Source organism: Numenius arquata, chromosome 14, assembly GCF_964106895.1.
Source record: "Numenius arquata chromosome 14, bNumArq3.hap1.1, whole genome shotgun sequence".
Lineage (NCBI taxonomy): Eukaryota > Metazoa > Chordata > Aves > Charadriiformes > Scolopacidae > Numenius > Numenius arquata.
In genome coordinates this window covers 4,475,343-4,486,765 of record NC_133589.1, presented here as the reverse complement: position 1 = coordinate 4,486,765, position 11,423 = coordinate 4,475,343, and positions in this window count along the sequence as shown.

The following is an 11,423-nucleotide window of genomic DNA, read 5'->3' as shown; positions in this document are numbered from 1 at the left end:
TTGCCTGTGGGGTTTTGTGAACTCAAGTATAACAACAACAACAAAAGGCAAAAGGGGGGAATGGGGAGAGATTAGTGACTCCCAGGTATACTAAGGAGCAATAGAGTAGTGAGTTTAATTTCAAGTCTGAGAGAAAATAAACAATTTATAAGCATCTAGAAGGAAACGAGAAGGTGAATGCTAGCCAGTATGGCTTTGTTGTGAATGAATTGAGCCAATCTAATTTCCTTTTCTGGCAGCATAACAGAGCTTGCAGATAAGGGAGAAGCAGTATAGGTCATATATCTTGATTTTTAGTAGAGCTTCTGACACTGGCTTGCAGGATATTCTAATAATAAACTGGGAAACCAGTCTAGATGATACCACTCTAAGGGAGTTGCAGAACTGGTTGAGGAAAAATGTACTTGATATCAGTGCTTGTACAAGGAATTATCCTGGGTCCATTACTCATCCATGATGAAATAGAGAGTGTAATTACTGCATCTCAAGATGAGATCGAGTTTGAAGGCAGAATAAACACAAAGAACTAGGTTTCAAAATGAGAGCTCTGTGGAAAAAAATAGGATGCAGTTCGGTAGCAGGTGCATGATGCACACTTTATTGTAACCAACTTCAGAATTGCGAGACTGGGAAGAACTGGGCAGCTGTTTGTACTGGGAAAGGAAAGGATGGAGGGGCTGCTGTGGGTCGTAAGATGAACAGGAGTCCATAACATCTTGCTGTTTTAGAAGGAGCAAACATCATGCAGGTCCATATAGGTAAGAAAATGCTATTAACGCATACACAGGAATCCTGCTTTGCTGAACTGTGCTAGAAGAGTATGTCCCGTCCTGGGCTCCACACGAGAAATATGGATGATTTGGAGAAAAAGGTGGCAATAATGATCAGAGTCTTTGAACACATGACTTTTGCTGAGCCTGTTGAGGGGACGGAAAACTGAGGAAAGATGTGGTAAGCCTTCAAATAGATAAAAGGCTGCTGCTATGAGGAAAAGAACAATCTGTTCTCTTATGTCCACTGGGGGTAGGGTGAGAAGTCGTAAGCTGAGATAAGAGCAAGGCAGATCTAGGTTACAGTGAAAAAAATTCTCGGTGATTCCTTTGAAGTAGTCAAGCCCTGCGTTGGACTGACGTGGCAGGATGCAAGGCTCTTCTTAGAGATTTTTAAGAATGGATCAGACAAATATTTGTCAGAATGGCAAAAGTGCCGTAAAGATCTTGCATTTGGGAAGGAGGGTAGAGTCGATGGTCTCCTAAATCAGTGTCACTATGGTTCTGTAACTGCGAGATATGTAATCATTGCAGCCCTTATTGGCTTAACGATGAAACTAGATCAGCTGTACAGATTAAAGATACACAACTAGGACAAGTAAAATTACGTAACATGAATGGAATTACGCTTAAGTATGGTTTTATGTTTACAAAACGATTTTCACCAGATGGATTGAAAGTATCCAAATGAGGAACTCTGCAGAGCTTTTAAGCATTAAAAGCTAAGGCTCTTTCTCCGCTGAAGATTTCCGGAGAATTTTCCACCATTGTTCCTGCTCTATTGCTGATACAATTCTGCTGTGCTAATCCAGAAAGGATGCCAATGTTTTTGAGATTAAGGCCTTGGAAGCAAGACTGAACCAATCTTAGTGAAAGTAGTTTAGATGCACTCTGACCTTAAGATATATATAAAAAAAAAAAAATTGAGGTGGGACATCCTCATGCAGTGAATGCAGGTGGATGGGGAGCGGCTACTCAAAAAGAGGTCTTTTTGGAAGCAGGCTGTTAGAGATACAAACAGGTAATTGCGGGTGAAAATACAACAATGTGTGTTGTTCACCCTAGTATTTGAAAATGTAGCAGTTTCCAGCACGGTGTCATGTCATGCCTGATGTCTAAAAGGAAGATGCAACAACTGTAATTTTTTCCCCTAATTGTATTCCCCATTTCCCTAGAACTGCCATGTAGATCACAGTAATTTGTCAGAATCGGTTTTCTTCAGTAATATTCTTGAATTATCAAGAACGTTGCCTTAAGATCACTGGTAAAGTCACTGATGATCTGAATCACTGCAAATTTGGGATTTTTAAGCAGGGGAAGACAATGTATCCCAATGTCTTGCTTGTTTGCTACTTAATTCTGTGTCTCCCCCCCCCACCAACTCCTGTTTTAGCTTTATGTGGAATGTGTGCAATGGTCATAACGCAGAATAAGATAGAAGGAAGACTGCTCCCACCGTGTGCAGCTTGACCAGACTTTTACTGGTGCAGTCTCTTTGCAATACTGGTTTTCTAGGTAGCGGTGAGCTTGATACTGACTGCTTTGCCCCCTGGAAGGGAAGACCAGCGGTGGAGCAGGTAGGAGCCTGCGTGCTCAGGCTGGCAGGCCCCTGGGCTCAGGCTGTAAATGACCACCTTCAGAGCAAAGTGTAAAGTGTGTGACATCTGGCAGCATCTGCACCCCGTTAGCCCGCTTTTCAAAGGTTGTACGCCTAAATGCGTTTGTTCCAGTTGTCTGAGCAGGGCTTGGTGAACAGCAGCAGGGTGTTTGGATGACAGCCATGTTTTACTCTAGCTCCTACAGAAAATGACCACTAGAAAAGAAACGGCAACAGTGATTATCACCGTTTTTTTAGATTATGGCAGCAAAATTGTATATTGGCATTGTTAACATTGGCTGGTTCATTGGCTGGATGGGGCTTTGAGCAACCTGGTCTAGTGGAAGGTGTCCCTGCCCATAGCAGAGGGGTTGGAACTCTATGATCTTTAAGGTCCCTCCTAACTCTAACCATTCTGTGATTCCTTAGGGGTCAGCCCTCTTAGTTCTGGAGTAATTTTCCTACAACGGACAAAGTCTCGTCCTGCATGCTGTACCCAGCTGCACTGCCACAGGAGCTGTTTCTGCCTCCCAGCTTGTCTGAATTTGCTCTTTCTGTGATGCTCTTCTCTCTTGTTGCAGCATCCTGCTATGTCTAACATCTTAGGTTTGAGCAGCAACCCTAACCACAATGTTCTGCTGTCTCACTGCAAACAAATTCAAGTTTTCCCCCATACAATAAGCTTTATTAAGGCTACGAATGAAGGCTATTGATGGGAGGAATTATTTGCAAGAGATGGCCCAGATCCCACCTCCTATCCTTTATGTGAAAAATCCCAAATCTGTGTTAACACAGATCCTTCAAGTAGTGTTGGATGTCTTCTACCGTTCCAGGTATACTTGAGAAATATTATTTGCAATTTTTCAGGTCCAACACACAGATAATTCTTCTATTTGCAGATCATTGCATCCTTTTTCTGTCTTCTAGCCTTTTTCCCATGTAGACTTAAACCTGTGTTTTAATCAGTACTAAAGCAATTTTTCAATGAGCAGCTCTTGGCAAGATGCATAGTATTCTGGAGGAAAAAAATAGATTGAAGTGGTGTTGCAGCAGTACCTTATTTACCTTTCAAAACCTTGTTAAGAAGGAAGGTAGAAACGCTACCAATGTGTAGGCACGTGCCCATCAGACCTCTTGCTGTGGAAAGAAATCACTTTTGGAAGCAATGATGTGCTACCCCTTGTTTTTAGCCCAGAGGAAAGAAAGGGTGGAGGAATTGCATACTTGCTTTGTGTAGTTTTGGTCCCTGTCTTCCCTGCTAGGCTGCTGGTGTGTACAGAAGTGTCCTGGAGTACCACGCCAGGGTGAGGTGGGCTTTTTCCTAAGAACGGTCCTTGCTGTGCAATTTTGGTGCCCTTGAGAAAAGACTTAGCCCTTAATGTGCATCCCTTTTGGAAGTAGAAGGATGCTTCTTTTTTCCCCTTTCTGTTTTATTAGTGAAAACACCTCTGTACTTATCTCTGTGCATAAAGGGACTTGAATATCTCTGTTCCCTTTTGTAGGGAATTGCATGAGTCAGCTGTGTTGAGAACACACCTATGTTTTCCTCATCTCCATCCCACGCCCTTTTCTGCTCTAGTAAATTCATGGCAGTTGGGTTCAAACATGCGAGCTCTGTCTTTGGTGCCTGTTGCTGAGCTGCTGACGCAGAGGAAGAGGGTTTAGGCACTTTAGGCACTTGGATAATCTCTCCAAAATTGAGCCCTTTGCTTGCTGAGACACAATGCCTGATGTGCAGTTTGTTTAGAGCTGATTCAGCCATCCCATCTCCCTCTCCTCAGCATCATCCACTTCATGTATGGTCTTCCTGTCCTTGGCCAGGCTTTGGTTGGCCTCTGGTTCTTGTACCAGAAAGGGTTTGATTGAGAAAGAGAAGTCTTTGCACTGGAAAAAGCTGACCTGAACGTGTCTGATGAGTTTCTTCAGCATAGTGACGTCAAGGTGAAGAGTACAGTCATGACCCTAAAGAATGGTAGTTAATAAGTGGGGTTTTAATTGTGTGTTCGTATCTATGCACATATTAGAGGGCAGGAAGTGGTTGCAAAGAAGGGAGAGGAGAGTAATCCTTTGTAAAGAGTGATGCACATTTGTGGGTAACAGTCTGAATAGGTGTGTGCAAGTCTACAATGGGCCACGTGTCTAGGGGTGCTGACAGTTTAAATTGAGTATGTGCTTCCTGTGGTACGGAGAGACAATATGCCTCCGTGCACAAGGTATGATTGTGTGACAGTTTGTTTTTCATAAGTTTTCAGTTTGTCCTGCATCTTCTCCAGCTGTTCCTGCATGCAACTGCTTGATTTTGTGGCCACCTTTTGTGGAAGACCGGCTCCTTTAGAGGCCCCTTCTTGTGCAGAATTTTCAGTCTCCACGTGGTGTTTCTGTTTGGAGTCTAGCTCCTTTTCCAGTTCCTTAATCTGAAAAGGAGCAGAAGAATAAATGGTTATGGAAGAGATTTGAAGTGTCGATGTGCAATTATGAGGATTAGAAAAAGAAATAGGAAGATGGTATTCACCCTGGGAATTTGAAGCTACTCATGCTCTAGACTTTTGTAGCAGCTGAAAAATAAACAGCAAGTCATGCCGCTGATGACAGTACACCTTGCAGATTCTCCTTTGTGGGTGTGGATCAGCTGCTGATACCAGGGGCTTGTTACCGCTGTACTCAAGCACCATAAAGATCCCGATCGATGAGTTCTGTGCAGGATGCAAAGTGCTGAAGTTCTGTTGCGCTCCAGTGGGCCGAGAGTGCCCTACATGCATCTTTTCTGCCTGGTGTGGATTTCCTTAAATTAGTGCATTCCCTTTGGGACGTGTTGGCTGTTAAATGATAATGTTTCTCTTCAGGTATTTGTGCTGAATGTGGGAGCTCAGATGCAGGAAGGAGTTTCATAGCTGCTCTGTTGGAATGATCTTTCTAATATATTTGTTCATGTTTTTCTTACCCTGGAGTTTCATGGTGGTGCTTTTTTTCTCCTTTCAGGGTTAACTGCTCAGCCTATTCCATCTTGACTTACAGGTCTTTTATTGCTATTTAATAGTGCTTCTTAATCTTTTCCAGATGCACGTAATGATCCTTCTCCTGACAGATTTTTTGCCACACAGGAAGCCTACGAAGAAGGTATGAAACAGATTGGCAGCACAGCTATTTATACAGATCCTTGAAAACTGGGATATGTAGATCTGATATCTATATGTTATCTTCTGATAAATTTTGCCATATCTTTAATTTTTCTGTATATTACAGGCTGCTTTTCTGAAGACTGGATCCACACTTCACTGAAATCAATGGAAGTGATCCCAGCTGCCTTGGAAAACTCTAGATCAGACTGTAAACCAGGTGATGGTATGTTCACTTAGTACCACTGGACTAGTCAAGGGTATTATTCCCACCTATTATTATGTCAATAGCTTTAGTTCTAATGACGCCTCAGGCTTTTATTTCTACCCTTCAATGGAAAGAAGGTGGCTGCGAGTTTGCTGTAGATGGAAGGTGAAGATATTGTCTGAACATGCGGTAGCTGAAAGCACAAAGGTGGCAGAAGGCTCAGCCCCACTCTGGGAAGAAATGCTGTGCGTTAAATCCACAGCTAGCTATGATATTTCTGAAGTGCCAGTTGTCAGCACAGTGCCAAAGGAGCAATCTGCTCAGTGCTGGCAACTTTTCTCCCCTCTGTGCCAATTACGAATACCATTGACTAGCTAGAGAGGGAAGCCGGCCTACTCTTTGTTGGAGGCCTGATAGGTGTGATGAGTGGAGTTGTGTAATAAGTGAAAGAGAGGACAAATCGAGAGGAAATGGAGGAATTCCTCAGTGAGCCATCTGTGATGTAGATTACCAGGGAGGCAGAGAGGAAGTGGATTTCTTCTTTTGTGGATTAATTTTGCCAGGCGGCTGCAATCAGTGAGCTAACATGCATTCTGCTTTTCAGAGTCATAAAAAGCAATGCAAGAGCTAACGTGTATTATTAACACTTTGCTTTCAAATCAGCACTGGAGAGAAGTAATGGAATATATACCTTAAGGTTTCCAGCTACGAACATAAAGGGCAGAAAGGTGAGGAGGTGACTTATATCAGCCGCAGCTTTTATTGCTCTCTCATCAGCTGTTCAGTACTCACTGATGATTTCCTCATGCTCATTAGTAGTGTGTTGGAAGGTCAGGCTCCAGCTTTTATTTAAGAGTAAGCAGATGGATTCCAGAGGGCAAAAAGCAGTCTTAGAGACTCAGAATGTCTTATCTGCTCAGCTCTTCCATTTGGCTCTCAAAGGGATGATTTGTGCATCAGTCTTCTGTAGAGTTTGTTTTTTCTCTATAAAATTGTGCACTGTTAAGCCAAGTAGGATTCATCCCCGCTGGATCTGCATTACAGAATATTAGGACCTGTGTATTTACTTGCACGCTAAATGAGAGCTAAAATGATGATACACCTCTGAGGCAGTAATAGACCCTGTTGTTTATGAAGGCCTTGAGTCTGAGTCTGTTTTTCTGAATTTCTGTGTGTATGGATTGGAGTTTCTATACCAATATTATTTATTTCAAAGTTATGCTGCAGCAGCAGCTGGCTTTAGACCCAGCTGAAGCTGTATTTGATTGCATTCTAAACAAACGTAGTCTGTGCTCCACAGTTTACAATATGTATGTGTCTCTTTATCTCTTGGAAAATATGAGCCCGGCAGCTCATTTAGTGCTTACTGTTTACTGATACGAATTATTGGAGTACTGTTGTTGCTGCTGCTGTAAAAATAATATCTTTTTTTTGAAAAAAAAAAAACAACCAAACACGCTAAGGAAGGAGAACTACAAGGGCTTTAATAGGAAAAACTGCATTCTAGGAACACAAGCTGCTCTTCAGCAAGACATCATCATGTAAATGTGCCATTGTGTTCCAGAATGCTGCACAAGTTCTGTGCTATATAGGTTTTGTATAACATTTAAATGAGTTTAAAACCCCAAATTCGCTATGGAGATAGCAGTTCACCTGCTAAAAATGTATCCTTTTATTATCAGTTGATTGGAAGTGAACGTGTTGGTTGCATTTTTTAACCTATTTGAATAAAAGCAACATTTATGACTCGGTTTTTATAGCTGATGTCCCATAATTGCAGCTGAGAAATGTTTCTTGTATTATCAGTCCTTTCCAGAAGTTATACGCTTCTCCTTGGAAACGTTAGCACGTGTGGTCTTTATGAAAAAGAACTGCAGACTATAATGGTCAATGTTAAAGTAGCTTCTCAAATCCATGCACAAAATGAAATGGCAGGTATATTATTTCATACTGCAATCTGTAACACAAGGTGCTTAAAATTTCACTAAAACGGATCTCACTGTGGGCTACAGTCTATGGAAGAAATCCGAGCACCATGGAAACAACTAGTAAAATTATAGTTTCAATGGAGGCAGAATTTTACATTGTCCCTTTTAAGGTAGGTTTTTCACAAGTGCTTGGCAGTGCCTTAACTCTTCCACCAAATTTGCTAAAAGTCTTTTCGTAGGCCTTGCTAGGAGCAAAGCTGGGCCAAGATGGTGCTTTTTTAAAAATCCTGCTATCATCGGTGTGATATCTCTAAAGACTGGGTGTTATGGTTTGAGAGAACCCATAACAATCTATTGTCGTTAGACAATTATTCTATCACCCAATGACCCCTTCCCACCCGGAAAGGAGAATTGGGGAACACAAAGAAACACAAGGGTTGAAATACAAATAGATTTAATAGACTAAGACTAAATAATTAACAATAATACTAAAGAACCAGTATTAATCCCGATACTGATATGAGATATACAGGAATTATACTCAGCCAACTATATCGGTAGGAAGTTGTGCACTCCCAGCAGTGGATAGCAAGTATTGGACACTGGGAGCGCAATGGCTTCAGGAGGAAGGGAAGGCCTCAGGGCTCCGGCACCGGGGCAAGAAGTTGTCTGGACCCGTCACCATCAGGGAGAGAGCCCGCTATGCAGCAAACTTTTCTAATTTATATTGGATGTGACGTTCATGGTATGAAATACTCCTGTTGGCCAGCCTGGGTCAAATGCCCAGGCCTTGCTCCTCCTTGTCCCTGCACCTGGCAAGGCTCGAAAACACTAACCTTGAATCACACGGAGCCTGGCTGGCTATAAAGTAAATATTTTCACAAATTCAGACACTGAGTCTTCTAAAAGTGCAATTTTCCTCAGCATTAGAAGAAAAGTTAGTCCTGTGTCTCTCAACCCAGGACACTGAGGTCTTCACGTTCCGCGGAGTTATCAGACCTATCTTAGAGACCACTGTTACCCGTTATTGGCCTAAGCCTGCACTTCTTACCCAGAATTAAGTCTTCTTACCCAACCAGTTGTACATAAGCTCTCTGACAAAGTAGTTCTAAATAGTTCTGCTTTCTCTGTGCATGGACATTGAGTTTATTATGTCTTCTCCATGACCTCTGCCTGCTCTAGGAGTTTGTAAGAGTGCTTGCTGCCCTCCAGGCTGGTCTGCACTTCTTCCAGCGCTGTCTGTAGCGGGCCGAGGCAGCATGTACTGCTCCTGCAGCTCCTCAGGCTGGCAAGCATCCTCATCTGTTTAGATCAGAAAACGAAGGATTAATGTAAATAATGAAGGGAAAGGAAGCTGAAAGATGTAGGAGGTCTCTCTGTGCAAAGCTGGTCTTCAAGGTGATGCAGATTTTAAAATAATTAAAAAAATAAAAAACCTCCCCCCCCAAAAAAATACCCAAAATCATCGCTAGATCCCATTATCATGTATGTCTGTTTTGGGTCTTTGAGCCACGCTGACTTCAAGAGAATTACTTCTGACTGAGACTGATGTAACTGAGGACAAGTTAGGTTTGAGTGTGTCTATATATATATACACACATGTGTATATAGAGAAAGAATCCTTGTTGTTATTCTTCAGGTTACTAAAATTGGATTTTTGGCAGCAGTTGTACCACTTTATTCCAACAAAGAGACTAGCCTTTTACTAATTGAATTACTTGGTTTTATTTTGGAAATGAAGAATCAAAGGAAGCTCCTTAGTTTTACGTCTGTTGGTTTCTAGTCCATTTCTTGGTTATCCTGTTCTAACAGCAATTACAACTAATCTTAAAAGCAAGACTTTTCTGTTTTAGCTACATAGGACTAGTTCTTTGGGTTTCTCGTTCAACAAAAGCTGATAGTAATGCTTGTCTCGTATAAGGTTTGTTGGAGCTACTGCAGACTGAAATTGATATGAGTGGGAGAACCAGGGCTTTTGAATATAAATTCTCAATTTGTTCAAAATGTCTGTCTAAACAAGAGCACGTAATCCACTGCTCTGTTGCTTAAGCTATAAAATAGAACTGGTTTGCTTTGCCATTCGGGGACCTGCTTCTACCCTCTCCAGTTTACCTTGACGTGCTGTTGCCGTTTATTCAGTTTCCCTACAAGCTCACTGTCGTTCCTGTTGGCGTGATCCAGTTGCATTTCCATTCTGGTCGGGTGAGTGTCCGTCGTCTTGAGCCTGAGAGCTTCAGCACTCCCTTTGCTTCAGCCTCCAGACTCGCCTGCAGAGACTCAATTGCGCGCTGGTGGTTATTGCTGTGGAGTCCAGCGAAGCATATGGTACAACATTCTGTTCTGTTGAGTCTGATCCAGCCTCTGTATCAAATTATTGCCCACCAAGTAATAAATATATAAGAACTTTTCAAACCTAGTTAAAACTGAGAAACCAGTATTTTGCACCAAGCCATTCATGAATACCTTCTTTTAAAACATAGGGCAGGGAGAGGCTTTCAAATGGTCATCTTGAAAGTCTGCTGCCTAAAATCTGGATCACCTCCTGCTAAACCAGTCCACCCAGACAACATGTGACCAGACTGCACCTAACTTCCAATAACGGGCACTCTACAAACTCCAGACAATTTGGTCTAAAGAGTAATTCTCCTTAATGATTATAAATCTTTCCCAGCGTCTAAGTTAAAACCTTTATTCTGCAACCTGAGACTTAATGTCATATCATCACTATACCTGGTTGTTTCACTTTCCTCCTTCTCATGTTCTTCTGTCAATGTCAGCTTTAACCTGAGCCACTTTCAGCTGAATACAAGTCAGTTTACTTTCTTCAGCCTGAAAGGAAGGATGCAACAGATGAATAAATGCCCTTTGTGGGGTTAAACATACAAAATCTGTCTGGTGGAATGTGGGCAGCAGCCACCCAGCTGGCGTGAGGCTCTCGCATCTGTGGCATTGGTACCTCCAGGGAAGACTCTGCTTCCTCCAGTGCCACCTGCAGTTCATCCTTCTCAATCTCCAGTCTCTGTCTTTTGTAGCTCATGAATGCTCTTTCCTCCCCCTCAGCTGATTGATTAGATCCTTAATTTCCTTTAGGGAAGAAAACAGATATTTCATATGATAGGTTTATTTCAGGACTATGAACTTTACCAACTGCACCAGGCAGATTCTTTGAATGGAAGTGGCATGAAATGATTCCAGTCACTTTATATCAGCTGCTCTTTTCTTTCATTGCTAAATATGATCCTGGATTTCTGAATGAGCCCCCCTCGCTGCATGTGTTCATGGAGGTGGAAGAATGAAGCCTATTAAATCAAGAGAATTTTTTTACAGTTTTTATCCAGCCTGCCCCTTTCCCCCTTTTCAGATGTTTGCTTTTACAACATGAAAACAGGGCACCACATCGTTTCTGTGGAACAGAGCGGGGCTCTCTGCCAGCTGATGTGGGCCAGAGCAAAGGGTTGGGGGAGATAGCCCAGAAAACACCGGGGCTGTGCCAGGGAGTCCATCGCTGTTTTCTGTTGGCTGCAAGGGCAGCAGATTGTAGCATCTTCTAAATATTTACAGTGTCATCTTCCAGCCTCCTGTAAGAGATCAATTTTTGCAATTTACAGAAGTGTTTTTAAAAAAAAAAAAAAAAACAACCAACCAAAAGCCAAGAGAAACACTCTGAGCAGGAGTTTAACTGACTTGCTCTGAACTGATTCCTGGAGATGCCTAATCCTCCCCACTGAGGTTCAAGGGAACATCTTCCCAGTGTAAAGCTGGCCATTGCTAATAGTCCCCTAAGTGAATTGCTCAGAATTAGAG